The sequence below is a fragment of the Sparus aurata genome, chromosome 10 (genome assembly GCF_900880675.1).
Source record: "Sparus aurata chromosome 10, fSpaAur1.1, whole genome shotgun sequence".
Classification (NCBI taxonomy): Eukaryota; Metazoa; Chordata; class Actinopteri; order Spariformes; family Sparidae; genus Sparus; species Sparus aurata.
In genome coordinates, this window is record NC_044196.1 from 14,460,653 (window position 1) to 14,478,593 (window position 17,941).

A 17,941-nucleotide genomic window follows, 5' to 3' on the forward strand; every position below is an offset into this window, starting at 1 on the left:
AATATAAATACCCTCATATCAAATCAATAGATAAAACATTTAAAAGTCAGATGTTCATTACAACGTTCAAGTTGTTTTCTTTGAAACTCCCAAACCCACCCCACAGAGCAGTGTCTATGTAATCATCAATTCCTCTAACTCTGATAATATGGTTTCTCATAATAAATGATCTTGTTATGTCAGGAAAAAAATTCTTCTTCTGTGATATTGATACAAGTAACTTGTGATCTGGAGGAATCCAATTAAATGTAACTCATTAACAGAGTAATAATATGTGACCCATGACCCTTCAGGGCTTCAACAGTTCTTTCCCTGTAGGAACTTTAACATTTGTAGGTCTTGTTAAGGAGTTGGTCGTCCTGTCAACCAGTGTTTCTAACGAAATACTTGCTCAGATATTGCTCAATACCTGGCCAAACAGCCGTAAACCAGTAAACTTGCTGGTGATGTCCAGGTGCACATTTTCCAAAGAAAATCCATTTTATAAGTGTTAATCAACAACATGATGTTGACAGGATGGAAAACTTGGAACGTTTTTTCTTTTATTCAATGACTGGATACAGATTTGTCGCTTGTATCGCAACAAGTGTGTTAGAAATATCTCAAAAAAGACAAAATCTCATCAAGACATTTACTTGAATCAAGGCAGTGGATCTTAATTTGAAAGCACCTGATAATCTATTTATAATTAAAACAAGAGGAACTTCAGTTTAAATCTTGATATAAGGTCATGTCACATGGTTATTTCTTCAGTTTAAACAGTATACTGTGTGTGTGTGTGTGTGTGCGCGCTCGCATGTGTGTGTGTGTGTGTGTGTGTGTGTGTGCGTGCGTGCGTGTGTGTTTGTTCAGCCTTTGTTAAGACGTTGATGTTTTGATGCACTTTGTAACTATGTGAAATAACGCCCCCTGAAACTCTGAGCTGACGTTTTCCCAGGAATAGATCTTTTATTGTGATAAGCACACCCAGCATCTAAATGTGCATTCAGTAACATCAATCAACTGCCAACAGTCAAAAACAACTCAGAATACCAGTCATGGTTTCACTTGTCTGAAGATGATAATCCAACAGTGTTTTTAAATGTTTTATTTGGCTCAAGAAGAAGGAGAATCTTGTCAACCTATAAAAGAACATTTAATCCTTCAGTTAATCAGAAAAAACATCATTCAGAATCACCACATTTGGAATTGGGATTGTATTTGTGGTTGATTTTGATAGAAAAATACTATGTGTATGGGTCATGATATTTAGAGGAGATATTTTTGTGACTCTTTTGGAACGTCTTTTAGGGAAATCCTTCAGACTCCTACGACTCGGGTCAGATTTATGGGTTGATTTAAGGATGTTATGCTGTTATGTACGTACATTCTCTACTGCCTCGTCTCAGTGTCTTCACTCTGTGGACAGAGACACTGAGACGAGGCACTTTAATGTCATGAAAGTGACAATAAATATAAAAATCTGATGGTCCACAGAGGATCAACACTTTCATTTTGGACACTACATGAGTTTCAGCCCCCTCAGGTTCGTCTGCCAATTTTGTGTACAAGATGTCACCAATGATATCAGAGAATTTGGCTAAATTTGTGCTGAATGATCACCTTCCCAGAAACCCATTTGATATAACTCAGCCTGTCGTTTTTGTCTTTTTTAACATTTGTAAGAAAAAACTAAATCAAAATGTTTATTTTAGCTTTTGCTCTGTCTGTTCTTTGGTCACACTGTCAAAGATTCTCTGTGATTGGTTCAGGGAGACATGTGACAACTACTTATCATCGATGGAACAATATAAAAGCAGCAGCAGCGATCCTGTTGATCACAGCTTTGGAGACGGAGCGAAGACGAGCGAAGAAAATATCTACCAGCAAATCCAACATGAGTGAAACAGGTAGAATGAGATTTTCTTCTTCAAGATTTGAATTAATAATTTGTTAGAGAGCAAATTTTAGTTTCTGTGCCTGTGCAGGAAGATGTTCTGGATTTAAATCCATGTGCTGAACCTCAGTCTTATAATGTTGACGCTGGTCGGCCTCCAAGGGGCCAGTAATGAACAGAAATGAGGAGCAGTAATGTCCATCAGCGGCAATTTGATTCCTAACACTGTTGTTTCACTCCACAATGTTCAAAAGTTTGTTACTGACAACAGTTCAGTCTGCACTAAACTTCAACCTACAAGATGCTATTTAAGTCGCGTTTGCACTGTTTTTTCACAATTCAGACTTTAAATTCAGAATTCTCAGTTCAACGTCAGAATTAAAGTCAGATGTGTAAAAGATAAAGTCAGAGCTACATTTTTTTAAGTGTCCCTAATCCTCTTCCGTATGTTTGTATTGTAATGAAATACAGGATGAAAAAAAATTGTTTCACACAGGCAAAACCAGGGTGGCATTCAGTGCACTGATAAATAAAGGTGGGGCATATGAACCATTCAACACAGATGTAACTCTGGTTTACAACTAAGTGCTCACAAACATCGGTGATGCCTACAACAGCTCTACAGGTAAAGACATCACATGCAGCCTAAATCATCTGTAACTGTTATATTGTTAATACATGTTACAAACTGGCCTGAAAATACTGTAGATGTATATCATTATTATGTAATCTGATTACTATCTGTACCTGTCCAAAGTGCAACAGATTATCAAGGTTTAAATTTACTGATGACCCATGCAATGCCAGACTGATGAAAAACACAGTAACCAGTAATATTATAGTGTATATTAACAGTAAAGTGTCTCGGGGCAACGTAATAGTAAAAACTTTACATGAAGTTTCATTAATCTGGGCATTCATACTTATTTTGAGAAGGAGGGGGGATTTTTTCCATCCTAGTATGATGGCTGTGATGCCCATGATAAATTAGTCATTGAATCACTTTACATATGTTGAGTGTTTTAATATCTTCAAACATGTTTTCTGAGGCACTTCCTCGGGATGAAATGGCAAAATGTCGACCTACTGATAATATTTTTGATGCTACTATAACCAGATAAATTCAAACTACCTGTTAAATGGCATCAGAATACAGGAAATGACATCTACTCTACTAAAAGGTTTTCAAGAGGAGAAACTCCAAAATGTGTTAAAATTATCCCACTAACATTTTTCATGCTTTGTACACCCATGAGAGACATAGATGCATTTGTTTCTGTTACTGAATATTACTGCAGAAAATTCAGATGCATGTCCAGAATGTATTAATTTTTGGCTATACACCTCTACCATGTTGTAATTATTAATGTCACATTCAAAGCCTTTCAGAAACCCATAAAGCTACTGAATTCTCTGTTTCATTCACAGGCATCTTCACTGCACCTGTTGCAGGTGTTTATTATTTAACCTTCTTCTATCATTCTGTTGGACACCCGTGGCTGACGCTCTTCAAGAATGGTGAGATGATAGTCAAGTCATCTGCTCACCCACCACCCCCTGATGGAGCTAATAATGGAGGAAATGCAGTTGTCTTGGACCTGCAGCAAGGAGACCAGGTTTATGTGAGCTTGCAGGCAAATCGTAGTATTTGGGCAGGTGACGACCACACCTCCTTCAGTGGTTTCCTGCTCAGTTAGAATCAGTGAGAATCAATGACTCCAGAAAGATGTTTCCAACAACCTGAGATCAATGATGCACCGATTCCTTTAACATTCAAATGTACATTTAGATTAAAACAGGTGGCTGTTGCTGTTATATTACTGTGATCAACAAGTTTCATGTCATGAAAGTGACAATAAATATCACAATCTGATGGTCCACAGAGGATCAATACTTTCATTTGACTCTACGTGAGCTTCACCTCCATCCAATTTTGTGCACAATCACATCAAATTTACCAGATAAAATTCAAATACTAAATCATTGATCTCAGGTGTGAGGGAACTTCCTGAGTTTTTTCCAACATGATTCTGCTTTTGCTTGCTGTCTTATATATCCACCATAATATTACAATGTTTAAGTTGTTGTGAAACTAAATACAAGTAAACTCATTATAAAGGAGTTCAGCCTGCAGGGGGTTCAGACCTCTTCCTGTGTGTCTGTACAACAAGAGGATATATGTGTGGAGGAGTTTAAGGAGCAGGTGCAGGTGGAGGATGTTTGAGATGTTGTGATGTATGAAGGAAGAAGAACAATGTGTCTTCAACCTGGAAAATGTCACGACCAGGTAAAGAAAGGTTGAATAACACCTTGAGTGAAATCATGTACATCCTGTTGTTGTCTACAGTTAATGTGTGTTATCTCAAAGTGCTGTAAGAACTGAGGAGAGACTGCCTCTACTCAGTCATGTCTGTGTTCTGCTGATGATGGCTCCTAATGCAACAATAAACATCTACTGAGCATCTGATCAAACAGTTCATGTTTTTAGTAGTTTAAAATGATACAATTATTTTTCAGCTTACATGTACGTATCATTGTTAAATGTCTCATAATAGCAATAATTATCAAGAGTCTTTTATTTTGTAGCAAATTCCCAATTTGAATCACACTGGTAACACTATGATAAACATGTTTATCAATGTTAAATCTATAATTAACTTTAGCTCAGTTTTTTCACTCTTAACAAGCAATGAAATGCTTCATGAACCATTTATTTAACGGGGGTTTATTGACACCAATTGCAACTTTGTAATGAGCATCAGATAAAATGTATTGATGAACTTTACAAAGAAACTGTACGCTAAACAATTGCTAAATAAATACAATTCATCAAACCTCGAAAAATCTTTGAGGTCAAGCCCTCATTTTCAATGATGTCGAGAGCAAAAATATAACAGTGAATTAGCTTCTGACAAGTGGAGCAACAGGTGGCAGCCTTTCTGCTGTCCAAGAGCATCAAAATGGATTGTAATAGAATTGAAGCGTGTCAACCTCTACCCCGGAGAAAGAACAACCAACTGGCCATAATGAGGTTTGTTAACACAAAACTGCGCTGCTAAAGCAAGGAAAGCAGCTGAGGGGAATGGACTTCTATATGAGTGAGCATCTAACCAAACTAAGCCATGCTATCACCAGGAATGCACAATTCATGAAGAAACAGAAAAACATCCACATGGACCACAAAAGGCTAAATATTGTAAACCAAACGGAACACCAGAGGAGGCCAAAGCGCTGGTAATCAATGACCTCAAGGAGCTGGACAAATTTCAATCAGGATCAAAATGGGCCGTAAGGTAACTGGAAACAAGTGCTCACAATCACAGTGACACAACTGCAAGTGATTAAATACACAGTATACAAACATGGCACACTCTGAGGGAAATCATTCACCAACAACTGGAAAATGTACAATGGACCTTCCTGGTTGCGTCAGCAGATGTTCCCACCTTTACACTTACGTTACAATTTCTGACACCCAGGCCTGCAAAAGTGACGCCACACGATGTCACCATTTTCCTTATTTCTTTCTTCTTTTTCAGTCGCGTAAAGAAGCTTGGGATATAGGAGGCCGTGACGGATAGTAGCGGTCCATCCTCCAAAAAGAGGTAAAAAAAAGGCCGCTTTTGTGGGGTGCATTTGGAAGAGCTCTCGAATCGGGACAGCGTTCACACGGCGTTGACATAATTGGCCTTCAAATGTGGCCTCCAAAAGATGCAGACCCTGAATTTGGACACAGCAATAAAGCACAGAAACAGACCACAATGTCCAATCATAGCAGAGCAAGGACAGAGGACTCAGTGAACTAATAAATTAATTATTTGATCCTGTTTAGACTTATATTAGTAGGTCACATAATACTGTTCAGGAAGACTTCTGAAATCATATGATGTTGAAAAATGCTCATGTCTGGATTGACATCCTGTGAGGAGGCCAACTGAAACAGCATGTCATTAATTGACACACCAATATCTAGTGGAATGTTTCAAGGATGAAAGGATGGATCAAGTTCAGTTCAACAAACTTTGACTGAAATGTGTTAAAGGCAAGAACTGATAAACTTCCCCATCATGTACATGTAATTAATCAGTGAAGATCCGCTGCCACAAAACTATTTTCAAAAATGTATATTGACTCAGCTGTCATAATACATTAAGTCCCAAGTTTAAAGTTTGAGCTTCACCTTTATCGCTGAACATGAGTACTGTCCTGGGTTTTGTTGGAAACAAAGGAGGAAGTCAGATTACACTGATCCAATTTACAATAGTTCACCTCATGGCACCACCCTTGAAGAAGGGTAAAAATAGCCAAGTCATCGAATCAGTCTCTTAAAAAAGTACTAAAATGTCATTTGGTGACTAATAATTTAAGGTAAGTTGTATCTGAAAACATTTGAATCCACCCTGCACAATTCACAGGCCATGGAATTTATTATCAACTGGGAAATAACTTTTTCTTTAACAACAACGATGATTTACTGCAATTACACAGATGAACAATTCAACAACACTATCATGACAGTAAAGAAACTGTCGTTTTAACCGTAGAAGCCTGTATGCAAATTTCCACATTACAAATTATTTACGTCAATTTGCACAACCATTTAACATACTTACAATATCAGAAACTTCTATCAACCCTGTGAAGGGTACAGACTTTAAATTAGATGGTCATGAAATGAATTACATAAATAGGGAGAACAAGACTGGAGGAGGTGTGGCTGTGTATGTGGACAAAAACTTTCATTTCAAGGTGGAAGAGAGACAACTGCAATTAGAAATGTAGTAATATACATGGAAAAAAGAATGTAATTGTTAGCTGTATTTATAGAGGACCGGGTAATATGGTAATTTTTAAGGAATGAATGGAGGAAATATTTACAATGTCTAATCAAAAGATCAAATTGGAGCCTGTGGGGATCTTAATATAGATCTGCTTAATCCGAGTAACAACAAACAAAATGAAGACTTTATCTTTACAACACAGTTTAAAGGGATAGTACAGGTTTTTTGAAGTGGGGTCATGTAAAGCACATATCTATAGTCGATCTGTTCCCTACCGTAATTACCGATCAGCGCAGCCTCAGTTTGGAGAAGTAGAGAGCTGCTCCAGCCCAGACGCTCAGCTTTGTACTGCAGTGAATGGGGCCCAGAGAAAAAAGGGAAATTAAACCACCTAAAACAAGGCTCACCTTAAAAAAAAAAATCTATAACAGTTCAAGTGTACGTTGTATAGAGAAAATTCACACCGCTTTACATCACTGTCAGACTGGCCTCTCTTTTGGCACTACATTTTCTCAACCATAGAACCTCCGTATCGCTACACATTAGCGTAACTGGGCAACAGATTACATGCGAGCGGCGAAATACAGTGCAAGACCCAGTTGCTGGATGAGAGGTCTACTTTTGATAAAAACAAAACTTAACAGACCATAGAACCTCCGTATACCTACGCATTAGCGCAACTGCGTAGGGATACGGAGGTTCTACGGTTGAGAAAATGTAGTGCCAAAAGAAAGGCAGGTCTGATAGCGACGTAAAGCGGTGTGAATTTTCTCTATACACCGTACACTTGAACTGATTTTTTTAGGTGAGCCTTGTTTTAGATGGTAAAATTTTGCTCTTTCGTTGGACCCCGTTCACTGCAGTACAAAGCTGAGCGTCTGGGCTGGAGCAGCTCTCTACTTCTCCAAACTGAGGCTGTGCTGATCGGTGATTACGGTAGGAAACAGATCGACTAGATATGTACTTTATATGACACCACTTCAAAAAACACGAACAAGCCCTTTAAGTCTCAATCCAATTCATGAGATGTGAGCTCGAGCACAGGCTGGTGGCTCCCGGGGTGGTGCAAGTGGAGACCCATAGTTTACATAGGAGGCTGGCTCAGGCAGTAGAGGTTGTGAAGGGTGGCAGTGTGTAAAAAATCTTCCTGCCTTGAGGTGTATTTTTTTTATCCTGAATCAAGACGAACTTCAGTTTGAATCAAACATAATTTCAGTTGGTTATTTCTTCAGTTTTTGCAGTGTACCCTTTTAGAAGAGTAATATCTTGTATGTTCTACTCCACGGTGCAGTTCTCATGTTCCCTTTCAGGAATTTTAAAGTTTGCAGCTTTTGTTTAGACGATAATCTTGATTGCACAGTGAGTTATAAAACAATGCCTCCTGATACTGTGTGAGCTCACATTTTCCAGAGAACAAGCAGCGATAGCCATTTATTGTCGTTATCATAGTGTATCAAAGTTCCATCATAAAATAAACTTCATCATCCCATATTCACAGACAGCTATATAAACTGGGTTGGTATATCTGTTATTGCACCTGTGGCGGCACGAGGAGGGTGCTCTGGGCAGCACTTGGTTAAGAATACATTTTATGCCAAAACAACGCCACCCTGGGGGTTTCACGCAGGGACCTTTTTATCTTTTAAAGGACAACTTGTCAACTAAATAAGGCACTCAGGTCCGTTTTACAATGAGGCAGAGACAGCATATCTGGGTACAAAACATTTATTAATTTCGGTTTTAACAGTCTTAAAAACTCATTAAGAAGTCACTCACTGGGGGCAAAAAGGGGGACCAATCAGGGCTGAGACTAGTGGGGGGAGATGGGTCCAAAACAAAGGGGATCCCAGGAACACAACACGTGAAGTAAATAAAAGTGAAGCAAAATCAACCTAAGTGCAAAACACAAGAGGGACACCGCCACCAGGACACCAATCCACCACCCTAGGCTCAGCACCTGAATGGGGGAAATCAGAGGACAGCAGGTGAGAACTAGAGGCTGACATTTGTTCGGGAATCCCACGGGTCACGGGATTCCCGCAGGAGTCAACTTTACTGTTAATCACGTGATTGGGACGGTACAGGATAAAAAGTTAACGGGAGCAGACGGGAGCGGCAACTAGGGTTGGGCGGATCGAAACCAAATATTGATAATATTGATACCAGCGTTGGTATTGATATTTAGTTGTGTGTCACCCTCTAGTGAGAACACAAACAAAATTAGATGCAACTAATCACAGACACAAGAAATCAGGACTTAATTTATCAAATCTCTAAGAATTAACACAATATCAAATCAAGTAGAATTAAGATTTACATCCAATGAAATTCACCTGCAACCTGCAAAGACCAAAATAACCATAAAGCTAACATAAATCAAAATTACAGGTTGCAGTGAAACCAATTGTTACAAAAGAAAAGAAAATGTCAAACTACCAATCACAAAGAGGATGGAATAAACTCTCCCATGCACACACGCGACAGGGTTGACAGTACACACAGTTCAGTATGGCGTTACCGAGCAACGATTAGTCCATGGCAACGCTTAAACAAAGCCTGGATGAAGGCTAGCACTTTTAGCCAGCTGTAGTGAGCAGCCAGGAGCCAGGCAGACAGCGTTGAAGCACCGCAACCGCGGATGCAAATAAAAGTGTCAACACAGTGTGAGGCCAAGCAATGAGTCAAAGCAATAGCTACAAGGCAAAGCAGATAGCAGTGAGCAGCAAGCAACGCAGCTGTTAGCAGTTAGTAGCGGAGCAGCTAGCGGTGAGGCAAAGCAGCGAAGCAAAGCAGCAGTGATTTCTAGCAGGTTAGCGGTTGCTATGCCGCTACACAGGTGTCTTTACCCTACAATAAAAGAACAGATATTAGCAACTTACGAGTGGCTGGAGGAGGAAGCTACAGTCACTGTGCTACATACCGGTCAGGCAATCACGGTCAGCACGGTGTGGAGCAACACGATCAGCTACACAGCAACCAGCAGTGGACAGTAAGCAGCACACAACCAGCAGCGAGCGACGTGCAGCCAGCAGCAACACCCAAGCGAGCCACTGAAATAAAATAACCAAAATGAAAACAACTGGGGGGACAGCGTGAGATCAGACTATAATCACTGCCAGCAGCCTACCTGCAACCAAGCGAAGGCACAAGCAAAGGCGGAAGTGAAGGGCGCCAGGAAGTGACGTGATCCAGGCTCCGTCAGGCAAGAGGACAACCAGGAGCCTTATGCCTGCCTTTATAAGGTGCTCCCCCACAGTGATTGGCTGGAAAGAGCCACACAGCTGAAACCCATCAAACACTCCTTCATACTGCTACACACTGACACATGGCTCACCTCTTCATCTGACAGACATTTGAATGTTCACATTAACAACTACATGTCCTTCTTTGCTCCCCTCCTATGCCGTGACCCTCAAGGGTCAGTATAAGGTCCAATCCTGTTCTCCCTGTATATGCAACCTCTAGAGGATCTGCTGAACCCTGTCTGTGATACATCTTACCATTACTGCGTGGATGATATGCAGTTGTACTTCTTCTTTAAATCAAATAACTTGAGCATTCTGACCACCCTTCGCGACTGTCTTGCATCTGTTTCTAGTTGGATGTCGCAAAAAATTCATCCATCTCAATTTTCAGAAAGAATTTGGGCTGTAGCTGATGAAGAACCACAACCTTGTTGCAAGGCCGTTAATGACAACCATGAAGGTGAGACGCTGATATCACATCTCATGATTTGGATATTAAAATTGCACAATTATGAATAATTGCCACAATTCACAGGCCATGGAATTTAATAACTGGGAAATAACTTTTTCTTTAACAACAACGATGATTACTGCTATTACACAGATGAACAGTTCAACAACACTATCAAGACAGTAAAGAAACTGTCATTTTAACAGTAGAAGCCTGTATGCAAATTTCCACAACATTACAAATTATTTACGTCAATTTGCACAACCATTTAACATACTTACAATATCAGAAACTTCTATCAAACCTGTGAAGGGTACAGACTTTAAATTAGATGGTCATGAAATGAATTACATAAACAGGGAGAACAAGACTGGAGGAGGTGTGGCTGTGTATGTGGACAAAAACTTTCATTTTAAGGTGGAAGAGAGACAACTGCAATTGGAAATGTAGTAATATACATGTGTTACGTCCACAGTACGTGGAATGACACGACAACCAAAGATTGATGAGTCAAAGTTGGAGTGACAGTAACGATTTATTTTTAGTCAACAGAAAATCAGAAGAGGCACACAAAATGTGGGGGAAATGTGAGCATGGTGGTTGGGCCAAATAAAAGAAAAGAATTATAACAAAACATGGCCTCACTAGACGCTATCTGAAAGAACCAAAAACAAACAAAAGCCTAACTATCTTATCTAAAGAAAAGCTTCTCAGAAACATACACGGGTGGCACCAACCAATATCCTAGTGTCTCTAGACATGGAAATAACTAAGGTGTAGGAAAATGTATAGGGTACCCCCAACTCACCTATCAGCCCACAATTCCCACCACATACCTCTAAGTCCTTCTATGTCTGCTCAGACAGACAGACAGATACACATACACACACACACATGTCAGGCAGGCCGGGCACACAGCAAGGGAAAGAGAGCTCGTGAACTCTGATAGCCGGCCCTTTTATTTCCGGCTCCGAGTGCAGATAGGCCATCTCCAAGCTCACAGGCTGTAATCATTCAGGTTGATCACCTGAAAACACAGGAAGGGAGGGGGAGGAGGAAAACAGGAGGGAAAACACAACACACACGGGCCCTTTCTGGCACGTAACACATGGAAAAAAGAAGAATGTAATTGTTAGCTGTATTTATAGAGGACCGGGTTCTATTATTGTCATTTTCAAGGAATGGATGAAGAAAATATTTATAATGTCTAATCAAAAGGTCAAATTGGAGCCTGTGGGGATCTTAATATAGATCTGCTTAATCCGAGTAACCACAAACCAACTGAAGACTTTATCTTTACAATACAGTTTACGTCTTAATCCAATTCATAAGATGTGAGCTCGAGCACAAGCTAGTGGCTCCCAGGGTGGTGCAAGTGGAAACCCATGGTTTTTTGTAAGAGGCTTGCTCAGGCAGTAGAGGTTGTGAGGGGTGGCAGTGTGTAAAAAATCTTCTAGCCTTGAGGTGTATTTTTTTTTTATCCTGAATCAAGACGAACTTCAGTTTGAATCTAACATAATTTCAGTTGGTTATTTCTTCAGTTTTTGCAGTGTACTCTTTTAGATGAGTAATATCTTGTATGTTCTACTCCACGGTGCAGTTCTCATGTTCCCTTTCAGGAATTTTAAAGTTTGCAGCTTATGTTTAGACGATAATCTTGATTGCACAGTGAGTTATAAAACAATGCCTCCTGATACTGTGTGAGCTCACATTTTCCAGAGAACAAGCAGCGACAGCCATTTATTGTCGTTATCATAGTATATCAAAGTTCCATCATAAAATAAACTTCATCATCCCATATTCACATACAGCTATATAAACTGGGTTGTATATCTGTTATTGCACCAACACATGGCTCACCTCTTCCTCTTCATCTGACAGACATTTGAATGTCCACATTAACAACTACATGTCCTTCTCTGCTCCCCTCCTATGCGGTGACCGTCAAGGGTCAGTATAAGGTCCAATCCTTTTCTCCCTGTATATGCAACCTCTAGAGGATCTGCTGAACTCTGTCTGTGATACATCTTACCATTACTGCGTGGATGATATGCAGTTGTACTTCTTATTTAAATCAAATAACTTGAGCATTCTGACCACCCTTCGCGACTGTCTTGCATCTGTTTCTAGCTGGATGTCGCAAAAAATTCATCCATCTCAATTTTCAGAAAGAATTTCGGCTGTAGCTGATGAAGAACCACAACCTTGTTTCAAGGCCGTTAATGACAATCATAAAGGTGACAACTTTACTGATAATGCAGGAAATAAGGTTTTACTGGAGCAGCAGCAACAAGACACTTCTGTGTGCGCCTTCATTGCCAAACATAATTTACAGTCCTGGGTTTCTTTGGAATCAAAGGAGGAAGTCAGATAAGATTGTTACTGAGTGACTGAGTCTGCACAGTGAGGAAAATGGGATGGATTTACTGACAAACTAAAGATTGTACTGTAACACAGGAGACCCCCGTTTAACATTTCAATGACCTTTCATCTTACCATTTCTACGTGGACGCTATACAACTGTACTTCTTTTTTGAACAAAATAGCCCAAACAACCACACAACCCTTCAAGTCTGTCTAGCTTTTGTTACATGCTGGATGTCGCAAATCTTCCTCCATCTCAATTCTGATAAAACTAAGGTCCTTGTGTTCAGCCCTGATTATTTTTGAGAGGTCAGGCATCATATCCTGCCCCTTGCCAACAATATCAAGATCACCTCTAAGAATCTAGATACACTGTTTGACCAACATTTGAACTTCCAACCCCACATTCCTAAACTCTTCCATTCCTGCTTCTTTCAGTTGAGAAATACTGCTAAACTCAAACCCATGCCAACTTAATCTTTTTTCTTGTTGAGACTACTATAACCCCCTCTTCACAGGTGTCACTCAGTTCTCAGTAGCTCGACTTCGACCGGTTCAAAATTCAGCAGCTAGGTTGTAAAAAATACCAGTCATCAGTCACATATCACCCCAGTTCTCGCCTTCTTTTAATGGCTTCCAGTAATGCACTGAATACACTTTAATGTCATGAAAGTGACAATAAAGATAAAATCCAATGGTCCACAGATGATCAACACTTGAATTTCGGACTTTATCCCCCTTCCAATAGATGTGCCAATTGCACAAGATGTCACAAATGATATCAGCAATTTGGCTAAAATTTTGCTAAATAATCACCCTCCCAGAAACATTTGATATCAATCAGCCTGTGGTTTTTCAGTTGGAGCTGCAGAAAGGAGGCCAGGTTTTTATGCACCTGCCTCCAAACTGTCATTTTTGGGTATCCAACAACAGCACCTCCTTCAGTGGTTTTTGTGGTCAGTCAGTACTTCCAGATGGATGAGTCCACAAAACTGAGATCACTGATGCATCTACAAAACTACAATTATGTTTAAATTAAGATTAACACTGTATGTCAGTTGCTAACTGCATTTAGTTGGTTTAAATCATACATAAACTTGCTCAAATCTCAGATCAAACCCAAATATTCAATATTTAATCACTGATCTCAAGTGGAAGACAATTTCCTCAGTTATTTCCAATATGATTCTGCTTTTCTTGCTGTCTTACATATCCACCATGATATTACAATATTTAGGTTGTTGGGAATCTAAATACCAGTAAACTCATTATAAAGGAGTTCAGCCTGGAGGGGGTTCAGATTTCTTTGGGTGTGTCTGTACAACAAGGATATATTGAGTGGCTGTAGCTCAGCCTGTAGAGCAGGTTGTCTAGTGATTGGAAGGTCGCTGGTTTGAGGCCTCCGCCATCAGTGTGTAAATGGGTGAATGTGGCAAATACTGTAAAGTGCTGGTAGCCTACAGCGCTATATACTGTATTTGCAAGTTTACCATTTACCATATGTGAGAAGGAGCATGTGGAGGATTTTTGAGATGTTGTGATGTTCAAAGGAAGAAGACAGAACCAGAGCATGACTAGAGTCTGCAGACAAGTCCAGTCAGTTTTATCCATATAGGCCAACAACAGTAATCACATTGGCTCTGGAGGCTTTACAGTGTGCACAGTGTACGACCCCCTCTGTCTTCAGACCCATTTTAAATACAGGTGAGCCAGGTGACACAGGTAATCCACACCTTCTCTGAAGACCCTGGCCTTCATTCTACCTACAGTATAGAGACCCTGGAACACATCATGTTACAGGCAGAGTCACCACAGATACATAAACCACCATATACTTATGTAATATAAATCCACCCCAAATCAAATCAATATATAAAATGTTTACAAGGCAGAAGTTCATCACAAAGTTCATATTGTTTGCTTTGAAACTCCTGAACCCACCCCACAGAGCAGTGTCTTTGTGATCATCCATTCCTCTAAATTTTAGCTTTTGTTCTCTTTGTTCTTTGGTCACGCTGTTAGAGTGTTTCATAAGAAATACTTGATTATTTAGCCTGGTGAAAGAAAAGTTGCCCCAGCACTGCAGCAGCTCAGCCAATGGTAGACTGTTGCTGAGACAAATAAACACATAGCAACGGATAATTTAGCCAATTAGCATTGTCAAATTTGATAAACTTGTAAAATCTCTTGCTAACCCCCTTTGAAATGAGAACTTTCACAGAAAAAACTACGTATTAAAGAACTTGGACTTGATAAGCCCGGTCCGAATTTAACACAGCAGACACATGAGAAAGGTAAAGTGCATCAGAGGAGCCTCTCTCTGAAGTGGTACGACCGGACGGCTTGGCTAACGTTAACTGGATGCAGATTTGCAAATGCAGTATTCTGCTTCCCATGTTTACTTTTTAAAATGCCGGGGACAGATACTACATGGACTGTAACAGGAGTCAGAGACCTAAAAATTCTGTCAGAGCGGATCAAAAAACATGAATGCTTGAAGGTACACATGAACAACGCTGTCAAGCTAGCCATGCTAGGACTAGCATAGCTGCGCAGCTGGATGAAGGACACAGGATTGCGGTGAGAAAACACAATGAAGAGGTGGACATGAACAGACATATTTTATCGAAGATCATTGATTGTGTAAAATTCTGTGGAGCTTTTGAGCTGGCATTGCGAGGCTACGACATAAGACAGCATCCTCCGACAACCCTGGCATTTTTGTGGCATTTTTCGGGGATTAGTCAATTTTGTGGCGTCTGTGGACTGTGTGTTAGAGGAGCACCTGAAGACCACCACCGTCTTTAAAGTCACCTCAAAGACCGTTCAAAATGAACTTTTGGACTGCGTGCTGTCAGACCTGAGAGACCGCATTCTGGCGTATGTAAAAACGGCAGATTATCTAGCTATCCAGGGAGATGAAACAACAGACACTACCACTCCTTGTCAGCTGGTGCTTGTGCTACGTTACATTGACAGCCTGAATAAAGTCCAAGAGCGTTTTTACGAGTTCATCCAGCTTCCAGACGCGACCACTGACACAGTCGCCACTGCAGTGTTGGAAAGGCTGAAGACTTCTTCCTGAGGGACAACGGGGAAAACTAATCGCCCAGGTCTATGACAGATCTGCCGTCAAGAGAGGAGCCACATGTGGCGTGCAGCGCCACATTCACGACGTTTACGGGAGACCCTGCTACGTACACTGTTACGCTCATCAGCTGAACCTGATAATGCAGCAGTCAACATCCCACATCAGAGGTAAGCTGTAACAGTGTTCAAAATACAGGTCATGAGGTGTTTTACCTTTGGCATCTTTGTTTTCAATTCCTGTATAATTATGACAGTTAGCCTATGTATTTTAATATTCTGAACTATTCACCACACAGCTACTAAAGAAAGTAAACACACCGAAATGTTTAGATGTAGTTTTTTTCATATTTATGATATTAAACAATAAGCTGTCCTTGTTTTTCCATACAATTTAATATGGTCAGCTTTTAAGGAGATATTGGTGATATTTACATGGTGAGATGTGAACATTTAATTCTACTGTTTATTATGTGTAGAAACTTTAAAAAAAAATCTGTATCATTTCATAGGTATGTGATACCATTCTGAGGCATGCCTAGGAGAGGTTCTCTTTCACCAAGCACCTCATCAGTGCCACTCTGCTGCAAGGAGACTTGTTCCCCCAGCACAGAGTGAGGTTCCTGGATTCAGCACTGGAAAACACTGTGGAAGCCTATCCGACACTGGAAAAGGCCAAATTGAAGACAGAATTGTCCCTTGTCTGTGAAAATGAAGAGTTCAAGGCGTGCAGTGGTGCGCTGGCTCTCATGCAGGTTTTCATGGAAAACAACCTTCAAGACACATTCAGTGAGACTGTAAGTCTTCTTTAGATTCTCATCACCACACCGATGACTACAGCAGAATCAGAGAGGTGCTTCTCTACTTTAAAGAGGATAAAAACATTCCTTAGGACAGTGGTTCTCAAATGGTGGGGCCCCCTCTGAGGTGTCCCGCCCTGTCTCGGCGTGAGAGGCAGGGCGGGACGCAAAGGTCTATTTCCACTGGATATGTGTCCACTGCATTATGTCTCCATCACGCCAGCGGAGCTGATAGGTTTCACTTTCACTTTAGTGTATGCGTTAACTACCACCAGGTCCGCTGCGCTGCGTGTCTGCTCCGTCCAGCTCCGGCAGTCCCGAGCCTTCTGGAACACATACGCAGGACTTCCATATATCTGGCCGATGCCGGAGCACCACGCAGCAATTCAGCTGAATTTTGCACCAAGCAGACAGGAAGTCAAGCGCCGAAATAACAATATAACATCCGGTTACTTTTCAAAATAAAACACTCCATGTTGACCACACAAATCTCCAAAAAGAGAGACAAACACAAGCTCTTCTGCTAGTCCCTCGGTCGGGAAATATGGAGGAAATATGATGATGCCTACATAGACCTTGGGTTTACTGTCAACACGGTCGGAAATGAGGAAAGACCTGTGTTTTATGCCTAAAAACACTGGCAGGACAGCATGAAACCATTTTGATAATCAGGTGATTGTATGCAATATGCTGCATCTCATACAGTGGTTTATACAGATAAATAAATAACTATTATAAGGTTCTCATTAGTATTTTAATTTGGGGGGGGCGAGAAAAAATTTCTGTCCTCTGGGGGGGCATGACAAAAAATAATGGAGAACCACTGCCTTAGGAACACCATGAACGCACAATACCACCTGAACGCACTAGCTATGCTCTCCATGGAGAAAAACCTTATACAGAACATTCCTGACTTTAACACCAAGGTCATTGAGAGGTTTGCTACTTAGAAGGACAGATGAGCAAAGTATATGTTCAAATATGAGCTGTCACTCACTCACTCACAAACACACTTACACACACACACACACACACACACACATTCACTAACTCACTCTATGACACAAAAAAACACACATTTACAACTCAGTATTTGCACACTCCAATTGGTACAATTTATGCTCCTTTGCCAGTTTCCCGGAAGTGGCCACGCCCACTTCCGGGTAGAACGTTTTTTTGCAAAATCGCAAAAACTGGAAAACCTACTTTTTCGAACTCCTCCTTGGGATTTTGTCCGATCTACGTGAAACTTGGCACGTACACTCTTCAGCTGGACCACATCTAAAGTTATCAAAAGAATTTTGCTCGGTCAAAAAATGCGCAAATTATTCACGAAC

At 40.5% G+C, this 17,941-nt stretch overlaps 1 long non-coding RNA gene across 1 annotated transcript; it reads left to right on the forward strand.

Annotated features, from left to right (window-relative positions):
- The first annotated feature begins 1,733 nt into the window (after positions 1 to 1,733).
- On the forward strand, positions 1,734 to 4,283 carry LOC115589669 (uncharacterized). The gene is made up of 3 exons (XR_003985571.1): positions 1,734 to 1,889; positions 2,373 to 2,501; positions 3,305 to 4,283. It is a non-coding gene; the product is annotated as an uncharacterized LOC115589669 (long non-coding RNA).
- Positions 4,284 to 17,941: the final 13,658 nt, after the last annotated feature.